Source organism: Linepithema humile, chromosome 1, assembly GCF_040581485.1.
Source record: "Linepithema humile isolate Giens D197 chromosome 1, Lhum_UNIL_v1.0, whole genome shotgun sequence".
NCBI lineage: Eukaryota > Metazoa > Arthropoda > Insecta > Hymenoptera > Formicidae > Linepithema > Linepithema humile.
The window spans coordinates 35,319,983-35,337,505 of NC_090128.1; the positions used below are offsets into that span (position 1 = coordinate 35,319,983).

At 44.6% G+C, this 17,523-nt stretch overlaps 1 protein-coding gene across 12 annotated transcripts in view; it reads left to right on the plus strand.

The window, feature by feature from the left end:
• SoxN (SoxNeuro) overlaps positions 1-17,523 on the plus strand; it is a 278,527-nt gene that overhangs the window by 248,950 nt on the left and 12,054 nt on the right. For 5 of the 12 annotated variants that reach the window (XR_001100532.2, XR_001100536.2, XR_001100535.2 and 2 more), the window contains one exon: positions 11,845-11,920. The exons of 5 other annotated variants lie outside the window; for them this stretch is intronic. The gene's annotated coding sequence lies outside the window, so the exon portion shown is untranslated. Of the gene's footprint in view, positions 1-11,844; positions 11,972-17,523 lie in introns of those variants that run through there. 2 more of the 12 variants (XR_001100530.2, XR_001100529.2) reach the window with 1 other exon arrangement.

Sequence of the window (17,523 nt, forward strand, 5' to 3'; positions counted from 1 at the left end):
GAAACAGACATAAACTTCTATCCCACCTACACCTCGGCGATCTCTCGTTGCATCCAAGCCGACCAATGGCCGAGCACCTACGTTTACGCCGTGCAAACTTCTCTCCCACGATCCCGCGCGTTTCCATGGCTCACCGAGTTTCACCGCGCGAACAGTTTCGTTTCTCTGCAATATGTTGGAGTACGTTTCATTCTTTTTCGAGGTCCTGATAGCTGAATTTCATTTCACTCGTGAATCTTCATTGGAACTCCGCCGCCGTGTTGCGCAATCGAAATTAACTAGTTAACATTGGATTAGCGATGCATTCTGTTTCTCTTGAAATTCTAGAGAGGAAAAATTAATCGAGTTAGCGGAGTTTGATAAAATTTTTTCATACAGACAATGCAAAACTCCGCAGAATTTTAAAACTTAGATTACAAACATAAACGAAAAGAAGTAACAAATAAAAGATATTTTTGTAATATTATTTGTTGAAAAATTTTAATTATTTTAGCTAAATAATTATTAAAATATGCGTAAGAATATTTACGTTCAAAAGGAAACTTGTCGATCGACGCAACTTTGCGCTGTGCATTATGCATGAATCGAACGCACGATACGTTTATTAGAATAGACAATCGCTCCGACGCAAGTTATTCTTGTTTTCATCGAGTTTGAAAAGCAGTTGTGTATCAAAGTATTTGCCGATAAGATATATCTATGCAGGACACACATTACATGACTGAACAGATTCGAGAGGACTAACAAACCTAAAGGAATCTGCGTTCGTGTTAAATTAGAGAAAGCGTGAAATCTGCGCTTAATAGTGATTTCCGACGAAATAAATCTGTTTAAAACTTGGCAGTTTATAAAAAAAAAAAAAAATGCTAGCCTTGATTTCCTGACGGATTTAACACCTGAAGGTTTTACTTAATAATTAATGAGGATTGGAAAATTTTCAAAATAAAAATTAAACGTGGACATTGTTGTATAAATATCATAGAACTTTAATCTTCGCAGAGCAGTTTTTTTTCAATTGCTTGTTTTACTTTTGTTGAAATTGTTATTTGAGGTGCGTCATTCGTATTAAAAAGGACGTATACTTTCGCGATTATGTTTAATACATATTTTCCCAATAAAAATATACAATGAAAGGCAAAAGATATATAGCCGCTGCGTCGTGAGTGCTGGTGTACGCAGAGTATCGAGAGCACTCGGGCTTGACGAGGAATCAACGAAAAACCTCTCGAACGGAAGCTTACGCCGCGGCGTATCCGCTGTCGACGATCGGCGCGCGTCTCTCGATGCGGTTCACGTACGCACAATTTCGCGAATAGCGATACGAGGACAAGTTATTGGCTACGTTATCGAACCCGTCCCCTTCTTCGCGTTCGACGTTTTCCATTCTCACGCGGTCGTAACTTCGATAGCGCCGCAACAGTGCCGGGCTGTAAAAATGATATACACGCGCCATGGGATTCGCTATGGTGATTCCTGCGGTGGCCCGAGCCATAGAATTATATACGGACCCGGATCTTTGTTTCACGTTGCCTAGAAAGACACCGTTTTTTCCTAGACATGTGATCGATCACTTTTCATGCATCAGATATGTTTATCTGTGATGCTGCTTTAATCGTTTATTAATGACTTCTCTGACGTTGCATCCGTCGGTTCGCCTTGGATGTCGTTACATTAATGCTTTATGTAAAAATTTATGTTTGCTACATTGCAATGCGAAATTTATTTCGACATTATCTCACTTTTATAATTAAATTGGAAACTTTATATTTAAAGAATATTTAAAAGAAAATTCTGTTAAAGATTAATTCGCAAAAAATGTGTTTCAATTCAGAAAGACATTTTGAATTCTAATTAGTCACAAAACACAGCGGTAAAACGTGGTATACAATTACATGTACAGGATGTTCCACGGAAAGTTGCTGAAACTAATTAACTGTCATTTTTAAACACACATGGGGAGCAAGAAAAGTTAAAACAAAGGACATTTTGCAGTTTTATTTACATAAAAACTAAAGACAATATTTTTATCATTAAATAAACGTTTATTAAAAAATGCCAAATATCGCTAATTTTAATGGCATATATTTTCGAAGTGCACATCGTCAGGATTATAACAAAAATTAAGTCGATTCGGAAATTATAACTGTAACTGTAATTTTTGTCGCATAAAGTTTTTTATAATTTCCAAAAGTGACTTAATTTTTTGTTATAATTCTGACGGTGTGCACTTCGAAAATATAAACCATTAAAATGAGCATTTTTGCATTGCACAATTAGCACTTGGCATTTTTTTATAATCGTTTATTTAATAATAAAAATATTTCCGATTATTTTTAGTTCATAGTAAATAAAACTGCAAATGTGCTCTGTTAGAAGATATTTTATTTTTTTCACTTTCTATGTGTGTTTAAAAATAACAGCTAATTAGTTTCAGCAATTTTGCATGGAACACCCCGAACGTTAGTTTTAAGTTCATTAAAATTCTAAAGTGGTCACTAATGATTCTGTTGTGTATAAGTAAAGCTTGGTTAACAAACAGTTCGTCGCCGTCGCTTTGTGCCTCAATCACGCGTATTTTGAGAGTATCAGTTTGTGGAAACTCGAGTTGTTATAAAAGCTGTGCGACTTTCCGGAAGGCAAGGCTATACATGGTAGTCGAGCTCGTGCTCAGGATCAGACGGTCATCTGACACCGTGTCTTGCTATTGTAACGTGAGCGCCGGCCGCGTGTCGAGGCCGAAGGCTTGCGGTTATGAAGCACTGAGTGAAATGTGAGCACGGATGCATCGTGCCTAATTTTTATACAGATTCCGGACAGGAAGAAATGGCAGAGGAAATAGCGAAAGTTTATTAGCATTGTGTCCAGTTGTTTGTTATTGGAAGCGAATCTGAAACTGGTGTAGTGTGGTGTGGTCGGTCTGCGAACCATTTGTGGGCACCATTAAGAAACATTTCCAAATGTTTGAAATATGAAACCTGCAAAACTGCAGTGCAGATCTGTGGCATAGAAAACTCATTTTTCATTTTTGATGTCTACTTCCTGTCGACGGCGCAGACCTTCCTTTTTTGTGACACATGTGTCCACATTTGTTACTATATTTGCTTTAATTCTTGTAGCGGTGAAACCGGTTATTATCCCCGGCATTCTATATAATTTTCATTTTGCAATTTGACTCACCGTCCAATCCGATTTATGTATTTAACTTGCTAATTGTAACATTAGTTTGCATTTCATAACCATCGCGTCGCTAAGTTTGACTTACGTCACTTGCAAAATGGACTTCTCGTACGAAACACCACCATCACCACCACCACTAATAACCGTTGCTCGCACACGGCGCGCCGAGCTCCGAGAAATCGTAACTTGGCGTGTTTATCACCGGCGAGCCGTACACGGCCGGCGGCGTTAGTGCGCGAGGAACGACTTTTTGCGTGGGGCGTTAAAATCGTATGGGATTTTTAAACCCCACGTTCCGCGGGGACCGCAGTGAGGACCCCCCGTCCCGCCGCCCCGCACGGTCACTTCCACCCACGTCATCGCGCGAGCTTCGTGGAAAATGATGCCGTCCGCCGAGCGTGAAGCGCTTACACACGCTGCCCGTCTCGCGTAGCAACGGTAATTAAAGAACTTACGCGGAACAATCCTTCCTGCAGTTTTCCTCGCGTCCTTTCCGCCCGGAAAAGGGCGGAAGCGCGTATCGCGTTTCCGGAAATAATTGGCAATTTTATCGATCTCTCTCAACACAAGTAATAAAGGAAAAAGAGGTGAATAGAAATAGAATGGATATTTCCGATATTCACAGATTCTTTCAGTGTGGCGTGAAAAAATTTATAAAACTAAATTAGAAACAAATAAACAATGAGTAAAAAATTAAATTAAAAATATATTATAAATACGCTTGACACATAACAATAAACGTCTAATTTTATGGATTGCACAAAAATGCATAAAATATTTTCTCCTTTATATTCTTGAGAGATTCTAAGAACTTGAGAGGTGCTTAAAACACAGTTACGTTTGAAGAAGCTCACGAAATTGCACAATTATGTAGAGGAATCATTTCTTAGCCGCGGTATTTTCAATTTGAATTCGCGAGATACGATAAATTGTAGGGGCAAAGGGTGGTGATAAAAATCGCAGAAAGAATTCGATGAGATTTGGAGAAAGGACCAAGAACGGGCGCGAGCGTGCTAAGAACTTTTTTTCTGGTTCCTTCCTCCTCTTCCCTACCTTCTTCTTATCCTCGTTGCGGAGGGCCAAGAGTTCGCGGTGGGGCCGTTCATCAGAGGCAACTTGTCACGCCGCTGGGCATCGGGCATAAATTCTACTCCGTAATGTGACAGGTCCTCGCTTCTATCCCCGAGAAAACCATCCTACAGCCTTGCGCTACCATCTACCGGGTGTGCTGGAATTTTTTCTCCTTTGTCTTGTCTAATTGTTCGGGTATGAAACATATGCTAGTAAACGCTCTTTAAGAGTTGCGTCAGAGATCGCTAATGAAGAAGTTGATAGAAAAGTGCGCTTAATATCTTTTATAGTTGACTTGCAATACGTGAATTTTGCGGGCAATAATTTGTTGAAATAAATTCCTGTAAATCTTTTACTTACAAAAAAGATGGTGGCAGCAAAAATTTTTTTGTTAGTATGTAATTAATAAGATCGCGAAGGTAATTAAATAAGAAGGCAATATAGAACAGTATATTATAAAGCTGTCAGGCAAGTTTTAAGTACGAGATGTTACTATTATATTTTTAAGTATTTTTAAAACGATAATGTTATCGAGTTTAAAGGATTATATAAATAATATGTTATGGATACGTTATCGAGAATAATAATATGTTAACGATATGTTAGCGAGATTATAAATGCTTATCGATTTCCTTCAAAAATGGGATCGACGAGATCAGTTGACTGGTCACGGTGCTGCTATTTTTCCGCCGGAAATAGTGGAGATAGCGATCGTTACTATGTCCATCGCCATACAACGCGGATACAAGTAAACAAGCCTCATCATAAATGTCTTTATGACACGTGTTAATGTGCGGAAGTGCGCATATTACAAAGTGGTACGATAAAAATAGAAGATTAATTTTCTTTCGTCACTGTTACAGGCGAGGAATAAGATGTGAATTATCGAAAATAAATTAATACGTCAGCGATATTATTATAATCTCCTTTAGAAACTTGGACACTGTTCTCTGCTTTGCGATGGGGTAAGATAGGATAGGGAACAAATTGTAGGGCAGTGTTGACTAAAGTGTCCAAGGAGCCAACATCAAATATTGACTTTGAAACGCGAAACGGGTTCCAGAAGTTCTCGACGTTTTATAGGCCCGAACTTGCTACTGTGTCACATACCTGTGTCACATCGCATACAATGTACGTCAGGCCTCGCTGGGTGTGCGCGTGCATGTAGTGTAGTATGTGTGTGTGCGTGCCGGGTCGCGATCCGACACGCTGATAGGCGCGAGGATGACAACGGTTCGCGCGCGTTTTGCGTTCACGGACGCGTCGTAGGAGGTTGTATATGCGTGCGCATGGAAAACATGGGCGCGGAATTTGCACACGGAGGAAGGCGGAGGCTACATATTATAGGTCAGGTTAGATGGGGCACTGGTGGGTACCGGTAGCGCCTGGTACCGGGCGGCAAAAGCGACTTAATGTCCCCATTTGTCCCGTGCGCTCTCCGGAGGCGATTCATCCTCGCCTCCCTTTTGTGCGCCCGCGCCCCGGGTTCTTCCCTCCCTCCCCCTGATGTCGTCCCATACAAACGACATCACCGTATCACCTAACTCCCCCCCTCCCCCCCCCTCTACCCTGAAACAGTAACTCGGAAGAAATTAACCGACCGGACTCGCCGCGCGAACCGTTCTCTTTTTGTGGTCGCGCCGAATGAATTCATTCGAGGCGACTAGAGAGAGAGAGAGACTTGCTTGTTTTCGCCGTGTTTTTTAAAGGATCCGGCAAGCCGATCTGATACTTTGCAATTAAAAGCCGTGGATCGTGCTAGCGCCGACGGCATCGTGTACAATCGGAGAAACATAATAACTCGAAAGAATTGACCGAAAGTGTGAATGTTATGCGTTGAATCATTGATATCAATCACTGGCGTTAAGCTTCTTTGTTCCTTTCGTCCGAAACTTGCGCGTAGAGTCATCGCGCGATCGATAAGATCGACAATTATAGACGTGTGATTTGGAATTCGATAATTAGATTAATCGTCCGTCCGACGACGTTATCTTATCTAAGCACACATAGATATTGGTAGATATTAAGTAACGCGATGCGTAGACACGCGAATCGCTCGTCAAAAGGATTAAGTCAGTAATCTGGCGTTAAGTCTCAACGCTCATTAGCTCCACCGACTTAGTCGCGGATTGAGTATCCGTTAGGCCGATCGACGGACAGTTCCCGCTAACATTTCAGTTAATTCTCTTAATAACGTCGTCACCGTTTAATAACGTGTAGCACTGCCCTGGCCAGTTGGTTTACCGTAACTCTGCGGTTTGTTAGCGAAAAAAATTCAAGTTCTCTGCGTGATTAATGATAATACGTTTGTTACAAAACAAAAGCACATCGAGATTTCTTTGTTAAAAACAAACAAATGATATAAAATTAATAAACAAATAAAAATCATATAATTTTATAACGATAACAAAAATCTTACATTAAAAATTACTACGCCCAATTAATACGTCCCGCTTCATTCAAACTCCGATCATTGCGCTTTAAAAATATTCCGTTCGATACGGTATCCGTGCACGCGTTACGACACGATATATCATCGCACGACCGCGAACTTAAGATACCAAGCCGCGTTAAGATACCTTGCCGCGTTGCTCGACGCGTTCTCTTTCACCCTCGATAGGAAGCGAGGAGAGAATTTCTCGTGTCTACGCGCGCGCACACGCGAGAGCGAGAGAGAGAGTGAGAGAAAGTCTCGCGAGGACGGCGACGGCCGCGACGACGCGATGTAATGGCGAACGGTAAATATTAATCTCAAGACGTTACAATGCGCGCGGGTCGTTCCGTCGTGGCCCCGAACCCGCCGTCACGTCATTCTTCAGCCCGGACTCCTCATCACTCTCCGGACCGAGCCGTGACCAATCCGGAATAAATATTGGCGATTATTAACTCGCCACGCGGACCGCGGGCCTGACGAAGATCCAGAAGAGAGGCGAGGGAGAGGGGGACGGGGGAAAGGGCAACGTCGTTCCTGAGGTGCAAGATGGACCACGGACCGCGGTCCGTGTCTTCGTGAGATGCTTGAGACGTTAAGTGGTCCCATTAGCTACGTTCCTAGGTGGATCGTGCGGCTCGACGATGGCATTCCTTTGGCCGTTCCGTCTTCCACGAGCCCCCTCGCCCCCTTTTCCCATTGCCCCCGTGCGCATTAATTCTCACAGTGCCACGTGTGGCCGTTAATATGGCGGATGAGAATCTGGATACCTCCAGTGTCTTCTCTCCGGTAAATGAGGAGGGCGCGTGAACGCTTTGGCCTCACATGTGCTGGTCAGATGGATAATTACGCTTCTCTTAATGTGATTCTTTCTACAACTTTCTCCTGCGTCGATTTTCAACGATACCTTTTTTTTCAATCGATCAGTTAAGCGATTTGTCAGCAATATCGTGCACGATTGCTAAATAAAATGCGGTATGAAAATAGCGTCATGACGTGAAGTATCATATGAAGAAATTCAAGACGAAGGTATCTTTCTCGCCTTTAACCTCGAATCAACCGTCGGACGGCCGTAACAAGAGAGACGACGTGACGGTGTTAACCGACTCTCCTCTCCTTCGCGATCGACGCGAGATCGAGGATACTCTTTGGATGACCTCGAGGTGGCGAAGAAGGAGATAAGCCGTGCGGCGTCCAGGTGTCTCTCCCGCGATAGGCCGACAAAGGGCTCGAGAGGGCCACTCGCACGTAACAGCGGGCAGAGTCATCGTGTCGTCTCGCCGGAGGGCGGTTGTGAGGAGGGCTCGTGGAAGGAGGACGGTCTAGACCTCTTTTTTCGACGGGCGGGTGGGGAGACGAAGGGGGAGAAGAAGAGATGGAGATGTCACCGTCGGGCTGGCCATGGAGCCGAGCTGCGCGGCGAGTCAGCGAATTCCTCGTTCGTCGAGCCACCATGACGACACACTTCATCCCCCCCGACATTTTCTCGAGTTGACTGCAGAAGCGAAATTTGTGAAGTGAACTGTTACTCTCGAAATATACGATTTTTCAGCTTACAAAAATTCAAAGTCCCATACCTGTAAATTATTGAGTATCGAGTTATCGGTAGTAAATTATTAATTAAAATTATCAATTAAAAACTCTGATTGGATTGTTGCTGAATTAAATCGCAAGCGTCATCTCTGGATTATAGAGAAACAATTGCAAAATAAAGAATGTAATTTATGGACTGCAATGATTGTGATTCTACGAATACGAATTTTCCGAATGTGTAATAAATCGACATCTCTTTTCTCGCGTTTTGTCTATCAATTGCGCATACAAGGCTTTATTTTTGAGCCTCCGAGGAAGATTAAATTTACACATAGTAGCGCCGTGGAACAATACCGGCGCTGTTTGCACGGTGTGGTAAATATTTGAGTGCCATCCTGTCGTGCACGCCCACCCCATGCTACGCGTTGCTGCGCTCGGCCTGGCCGCCTTCTGTTCCAGGCTAGCCAAGGGCTCGAACTTCAGGGTACATACTAATTCCCTTAGTGCACTCTTGCCGATCGATGTTTGCTTCTACCACTTCGCTCTAATTGTTCGCGAATCGCACCATAATGACTATCGAACGGCTATGGTGGCTACCGAGAGTGAGAATACTGGAGGGAACGATGCAATCGATATCTTCCACTGTTTTCAAATTTATTCACAATATATGTAAAAGATTTTTACGTAGCTTTTAAGAAAGCGTCTTTTAGAAATAAGTTTCATATTAGATAAAATAATGCTTTGCTATAAACAATCCCTCAAATGAATCAAGCGTGCACGAATGCAGTGAATCCATGTATGAGATTTCGCCATAGTAACTTTCTTCGGTCGCAAAAAGCATGCATGCAAATTCAGCGATCGATCGATCATCGTCTCGTCAGGATCGGAGCCGCCGAGACAGGAGGGAGTCGAAACGGCAGTAAATAAAAATCCCGGGTTAATTTTTTTCGAACAATACCACCGATGCTCGTGCCCGCCCGATGTGGAGGGTAGCAACCCTTTTTTTCATACTGTTCAATCTCTCCCGACTGTACGTAATTCGTGTCGCCATTCAAAACGAAAGCTAATGGTATTGCTTTCCCCCGCACGAGCTTCGCGAAAATTTATCGCGATCTTGCCACGAAAGATTTATCTACCGACGCACGGCGGACAGAATCGCGGAATTAACTGCAAAAATCCGTAATGTCTGAAAGTCACGTGAAATTGAACGAGTTAATAATTCTTCCTGTTTTAAATATACGGCAATAATTATTATTTGCAAAAATAGATAATTTTTTTAAATTGCCGACAATCGTCGCGCAGGCTCGCTTGTTAGACCTCGCTGTCGATGATGCTGCTAGCTCACGTCTATGTGTGCGAACATACATAATGCGTAACAGTTGACGATCCATAGCGCGTGCATGGCTCTGGTTGGTTGGCTCGAACTCGGTCTGGTCTCTGGGCTGGCTGATAGCAGCTCATCCCCCTCTCGCTCTCGCTGCGTCTCGCTTTGCACTGTGTACTTCTTGTTACATACACATCCCGTCTTTTGATTTTCATCAATTCCTTCTTTTTCTTTTCCTCTCCTCCTCTTCTATATTTTCAAGATTTCTATGTCTGCTTGTTTGCACGCTGCATATGCAGTTTTCCAGTATTTTCTAATTTTGGCTTTAACTTTTGATCGATTTTCTAGTCTCTTTAAACTAATTAAGTTACAGAATCTTTTGTGGATTGTTAAATAAAATATAGAATCATCAATATATTATAATAATCGTCCTGTTTTTATTTTGCAAAACAAAAATATTAAGATTTACCATTTTTTATGATACGATAAATCCGACGGAAAAATTTAGAAACACCAGCTTGTGCGAGTTTTTGAATCGCAGCTAAATTCTTCTACGCGAGGCTCTATGGAATCCTACGTTAACGATAGTTCTTAAATCAATCCCCGTCCGTCACATTCTTGCACGCGTGGGCGTGGAATACCTTGCGCAGCAGCAGGTAACGAACCAAGCTCATTACTCGTCGTCACGTGTCACTCGTGACCTCATCGTAAATGAAGGGGAACGAGAAGAGGAATCGCCCGGGTCGGCTATCCTCCTTGGATCGTCTCGTTACGGCCATTCGTCATTTTCACACCTCCGCGAGAACGATGAGTTGTACATACTTTGTTCAATATTGCGCTACAGTGAAATTGCATCATTGAAATGAAAAGAGACAGTGCGAAGGACACTAACTAAAAAAAAAATCGCCATTTTTTTCGTTGTCATTAATCAGTTGTTAATTGATGAATGAAAAAAAAGTCAAAAACAGATTGTGACAAATTACGTGTAAATTATTTAAAAAGGAACAGCAAATGCGTAAAATAGATGCTAATATATTCAACATTAGACGGATACCAAACCATATTAAAACCATATTCTTCATAACTACTTAATTACTTCGTTAATGATGCGCCTCTAATAGAGGCGTGAAACGCGTTCGTCGTACAATGCTTTACCTCTATCTCGCCCCGCCTCGTTACGGCTATCCGTCATTTTCACACCTCGGAGTGATAGGAACGCGAGACGCTTTCGAGGAGGAAACGCGGCAATTGTATGTCGCAGGCGGTTGCACGGCGATAAGCCTCGCCGTCGTCGCGTCGCGTCGCGTCGACTTCTCGCATGTCGCGCTGCATAAAATTAACTCGCGAATTAGTCCCGCGCACACGCAACGCAAGTGTAGACACATCGTCGACACGCACACACGATGTACGCGCTTGAGACAAAGTCGATGTTGCGATTCGCGTTAATACGCTCGAGGCTTATCGTCTGATAGCAATGACGACATAACTGTGTTGAACTTTAGCGGAAAGAAGTCTTCTTGACGGAGAGAGAGAAGTAAATGAATTATTCATCGGTGGATACCGAAGCGGAACAAATGTGAGATAAATTTAAAGCGTGTCATGTGCTCGATGTTATATAACAATTACTTAAGCAAGTTGCAATCACCGCTTTGGGACAGTAAATCTTAATACTATATTATCAATCATAGTGTAATAAAATTCAAAATATTAATGATCGTAGATTAGCATTCAATTCTTGAAAGGCGAGCTTTTGAATGATGAAAAAAAAGAGAGAAACGAGCGGATAAAAGTTCGAAAAGACGCCAAAGACGTCTCTATAGCGCGTCGCCGCCTATCTTAATATGAACCGCCCTCGCGTGACTCACGCGTGAACTCGCATATATCACGCGGCATTCCTTCGTACGTGCCACGATCTGTTCCGCTCGCACGTCCGAGAATTCTTTCGAGATCCTGGGCCATCAACGAACAAAAATGCTCCTTAAGTGATGTAACAATTAAAATGAATTTCCTTTCACTCTATATAATCTCTTTAATATGATGTTTCAGCGAATCTAGATTCTTGCGCGATATAAACGCGGCACTTTTTTTTTGCCAATTTCCTTCGTCTTTTGTCAATCGCGAATTCTATCGGATACGCGACTTCTTTTGGCCGTAGCGGTTAAGTGTAGCTCGTTGGTATCAATTTGGCATGTTTCCCGCGATGGAACGGCGGCTAATTCGCCAGAACGGAAACGGTCTTTACCTTAACCATGGCCGAAAAAGGACCCGACCGATCGCTCTCAGACGCACGTTGTGGTGTGTGTTGCAGGGATTGGAACGCGACGGGCAACGTACGCGTGCAGGAATCCTGGCCGACGTGAGCGACTCTCGCCGCGACAATGTCGAACCATTCCAGCACCGAAGGATCAGGCTCCTTGATTGTTTCGCGCGCTACGGTGAGTCTTCTTTCATCCTGAGAAGATTAGATCACAGGCGAAAGAGAATCGAGCAAGGCGTGAAACTTACTAGACACTCGAGATTGATTACTTCTGCTGGCGCGCGGACTCTACTGGGTGTTCCGTACGGTTCACACGAGAGACTTCGAGAACATGCACTTGGGGATGTTTGGAATCGACCTGTGTAAATATATTCATAGTTGACTCGATTTTCTTTCCATGTGCTATAGGTCGAAACGTAACTTTAGAAAGGCGTTTATTTAGAGTTATTCGAACTCAATCAAATGCAATTGAGCTTTAAAACTGTAGCACACAAATTTAGAGACATAAGACACCGTCGCATTCTTGATAAAAGGCCTGAGGATCGAATGATAAATTGACACCGTAACTTTCTCGCAATCGTGATTTGACTTAATATTTGTGCCGATGCTAACGAGCGCGTCAAGCCGCGAGCTGCTCGAATTTTAATGGACTCGGTATAACGATCGGCCAGTTAAGCGACGATCTAGGGCGTGACGGCGCTGATTCTTTCGTCCGTCGTTAGCGTAGAAAGCCGATTTTCACGTGAGTAGCCCGCGCGAATGGCGAGTCAACTCTGAAACTCGAATCGGTGGCGGTGCGTTCATGAAAGTATCGCAAAACACGAATAAACACGTTTTTGCGCACCGCCCCGCGTGCTTTGCGCGCGCGTTGTTGCGCCGACTCGCGATCTCTTTACGGCAAACGCGATCTCTATCGGCCGTTTAATCGATCCATCCTACCGATCTTTACAACGAGCCGAGAGAGCTCTCACGCCGTGACCGATCCCGACTCGATTCCTCGCGGCCGTCGGATTAAATCGGGCCGCGGATGTTTTGCCCCAGTTTCACTTGACAGGCCGATCTGCACGGCGAGTTCGTTCCGCTCAGGCAAACTAGGCGATTGGCGGCTTCGATAGTCTGCCGATCAGTTCGATCGAACGATCATTTCGCTCGCCGTATCGCCAAAATCGAAAACAGCCTGATCCTCGCGATCGGCGGCGAGCCGGTCGGCGCACCTTGTCACCGATCGTTCCGCCGCGGCGGTCGCTTTAATTACAAAAATAAGTCAATGAAGGGGGAAAAAAACATCCAACTACCGGCGAAAAAATCCTTCGCTGGCAGTCCCGCCGCCTGCAAGAACGGGCCCTTTCGTCGCGCTCAAACGAGTAAACTCGAGCTTCTACGCTTCTCTCGAGAATACCGGCTCTCGCTTCAATTTCGATATCGCTCGTACGCACGGAGAGAATGAGAGTCGCTCTTTGAGCAACGTCCACCGAGCAAATTGGATGGCTGGGGCGCACAAGTCGGAAAAGCACGTGGAACCAACCGATTCCGAGAAAGATCCTTGGAAATCTCCCGTAATATCTCATAACATCTGTGATATTACGCACTGACCGGGCGCATAGACCGGGCACTGATGGGCAGCACACGCCTGAAAGTCGGAAAGTCGTTAAAAATTTTTAGATGCCTCTTGCTCTTCAAAATCAATTTACAAAATGAAAGAGATAATATAGAAATAATAACTTTTTTTAGGAGGGTTCATCGGAACAATTGGAAATGTGAATTGGTTTTCGGGAAATATTCTCCCGATTTAGAATGGATTCGCCCTCTCATCCTATTCGCCCGTCGTTGCTGTATGCATATTGAGACGCAATGTATCGCGCGATCGATTAAAAATTGAAACGTCAGGTGGACGGCCTCCGGTTGATGGGTTATCGCACGAGGCAGTACGTGTCGCTCCGACGACGGGTATCCCGAATTTTTTCGAGAGGGAAAGCTTCCTCCGAGGCGAAGAGGGGAATGCGCCCCGTCATTCCACGGATCTCCCCGGCCCGGGAACCTCGAAATGGAACCCGGAGTCCTCCATCGAGGGTGACAGCTATGAAATCGTTCGTGATTGCTCCTCTCACTTCGCGGGCCTTCAGCCTTCGAACGCTCTACGAAGTAGTTATCCGCAGGCACTGTCGCGTGATTGGTTCTCGTAATTTGAGATAAGTGAGGCTGATAAACTATGTAATTACGCAGGCATGAAAAGCCTTTGCTCTTCGTAGGATAAAATTGCAAAAAAAAAAAAGAAAAACAATAAAATAAAGTTAAAGGAAAAAGACCATTGTACTTGTCGCGGCAATTGTGACAATTCAGATAACAGCTCAACCGCGACGATCGCGATTTATCATGGCCTCCCGACGAATATTGCGAATATTTTGTCGCGTGTTGAGAGTTTCCGCGGCGCGAACCGCGCTCACGGGCAATCACGCCCAAATGGCACGGCTTATTACACCGATAATCGATTCGGCGGATCTGCATCGCGGCTCGTTCCGTGTCGGCGATTTTTCTCAGGTGCGCGATAGTGCTGATTCATGGAAACAGCGGCGCGGGTAAGAGAGGGCAGCGGTGGAAGGAACGCGCGATGTTCTCGGGCGAAGATTAACACGTCAAAGACGACGCGCCCTCTCTGTCTCAGCAGTTGCCTCGTAATTCCCCGGTGGATACAGGACTAATGGGTTATTTCAGGTAATTAGCCGGCAGCGTCGCCGTGCCTTCCGCAGGGAGGGTTCGCTCGCTCGCTCCTCGTCTTGCCCTTATTTCGCCCGATTTCGCTCGCGTCTCGCTCGCACGCCCATACGCACGCGGGACGAATCGTCGAAGGTTTTTTTCCCCGTCGCCGATATGTCGCGATTAATGATCGCGAGACGCTGGGTGGACACTTTCTTAATCAGCCGGTCGATACTCTCGACGACTTATTTTCGCACTACACGGTTTGCCATTAATTCGCGAGCACATTGTAGACGAAGGCGGGGCTAGTCGCGCCGCGAGAGGGTAAATTGCAACAGTCATCGCAAAGCTCCACGCCTTTCACAGTTACAACACGCCGTTTAGAGGAGTTTCATAGACAACATTAGCGGAATGGCGGGTGGATAATGGCAAATTCAACAGCAGGCGCAACAAGATTCGTGACTGCGACTAATTCCGTTTTGCATCTAGTTTTGCATCCAGCGTTGCTCCATATTTTGCCAGGCTCGAATTTGAAAGCGCCGGAATGTGATTCGAAGAAAATGCAATTCGCGCGAGAGTAAATAAAACTTGGAAAAGGATGTGTTTCAAGGCTTAAACTGTAATACTTATATTTTCTTACATTATTGCACGTTGTCATAATTTTATTTTGATTCTTGCGACGAGGAACAACTAAAATTACAGTCAAAGGTAGCTTTTAATCAGGACGACCGAGTTTTATCGCGTTTAAAAGGAACGAATATTGTAGTGCAGATTCTCGATCGATTAATAACCGTGTGATCGAGCAATTAAATGCGATCGTGCGACTGCGAATTCGGCAATTATGGCGCTAATGATGGGTAGCTCGCGACAGCTTTCTTCAGACGCATAAGGAGGAAGGTTCGCGCACGCGCACGAAAGAGTATCCGTCGAAGGCGCGAGGTGAGGTAGATCGTCCAAGAAATCGGCTTTGCCGAGTCACGCTGTGTAACGAACTTCAGCTGGGTGCTAGTTCGAGACGAAGCCTCCTTTCTCGCGCCGAGTCCGAATCGCGGTTAGTCGTTTTCGTCGTAACGCAATGCAGAAGGAAGAAGGTCGTTACGGAGGGAAAAGATCAAGGGTCACTTTCGCTCAAAACGACATCGGCACGGTTCGTACGCTCGGTCTGCGTGCGATAAACCGTGCAAGTTTCCGCTCGCTCGTGCAAATCATCAAGTGCGCGCTGTGATCCAGCAGGTTTTACAATATTTAGTTGTCCTCTCTTTACATCTTTTATTGGAAATGTTTTTCAGCAGCGACAATGCTCACTTTCAGCGATTTTTCACGCACATAGACGAGACTTGCTGTAACTACGTTGGCCGGATGTTTTCGCCTGAAATCAGACCGCCATCCCTTCCGCGGCTCTTCGCAAGATTCCTCAATGACAGCCGATTAAGGACGATCCGCCGCGAGAATGAGAACGGGCATCGGCGAAACGCCGGCGCGGCAGGAACGGCTCGGGGCCCGCTTCGTTAATTCCTGATTTTCCTCGGTCCGCATCACTTTTTAATTGACGCCAGAAATTGAACCAGAGAGCAGGCAGAACGCTCTGGCTGGCCGCGCGTCCGTTCTCGCAGAGTCATCCTCCGCTACTTCTCCTCGCCGCTTCACCTCCCCCTTCCGCCCCGAATCATCCACGCTAGTTCTCCTCGTTCAGGATCGGATTAAGCTGTACGCAAAGTGGAAGATTATACCGTCGTAAAATTGCTCGCGACTGGACGCGCCTCGCTATTATTCAGAATATTTGCTTATTACATGAAGAACAAGTTTACGGAACCGCTTTGTAACGTTGCTGAAGCGAAATGGCGACATAATCGACATTTTTTTGCCAGGAAAACTATATTAGTCGTCGTATCTATGTGTTCGTAAACCGTGCAATTTTCTGTCGCTCAATTCTATATATGCCTTCCTCTTTGAAACGATAGTTTTGCCGTTAATTTTTTTTTTTTAATCGAGATAATCGCGGTGATAGCGTGAAAATGTAGATTCAAATGTTAAATTAAACTTACCAACTGACTCCATTTATTTCTTGCTCGCCTACTTCGAGGAAGCAATTATTTTTATGCCTAGTACTCTTCCCGGGGCGTGAAGCTTTAACTTTAATCCGATTTACCCTCCGGCCCGTTCACCTGCTTTTATTACACACTTTCATACCGCATGAAGCCTAATTTCAACGACTTGCGAGTTTCACTTATGAATTCCGCTTCACAGAATACGATATATTCTATTAATCTCAGTCTGTTTTCAATGTACTCATATTTTCTCTGTGGAAGCAAGGAATATAATCGCGGTTGTTCACAAAGAAAAAATTACTGTACACAAACTCTCTTATATACTGTTTATAAGAAAAATCGACTTGAAGCAAGTTTTTCCACCCAACAAAATTTTGTACACGCTATGTTAAAAAGAAGATAAAAATATGATGAGAATATCACGGTAATCATTTTTTAAGAAAATCTGTGTCTTAAATGTTACAACCTAATATTTCATAAAGCCAAGTGTCACCTGAACTTATTTTGTCAGGATGCGATTTTTCTGGTAAAAACAATTGATCACAGTTTCATATTTTTGGACGAGAAAGGGACTCGTTTAAATCGTTTAAATCTCCGCGGTTTTTGATCCTCAAAAGACTCAAGGTCAGCGATACCGTTATTCGCACATCGATGACGCTCTGTACCTCGCCGTGCATTTTCCATCGGGCCGCCAGGTGTTCCAATCGCATGTCTCGCCGCCTGTCAGTTACCAGCTCGCCGAGATGCTGCCTATGACACCGATCTTTGTCCCACCCCCGCCCGTCACGCGCCAGCTCGCCTCCACCTTTTTCCATCCGTCGCGTTTTCCGCCTCCGTTCTCTCTGTGCCGCGAGCTGCAACTCGCACGAGCGAACGTGCGACGCAGCCCGGACCGGCCCGGGTTCCACCTACCGTCTCGTCTCTTCTCGGTGAAACCAATGTCGCCTCTCCGCCGGACCGACACACCGATGTCGCCGTCGTGTTTCGT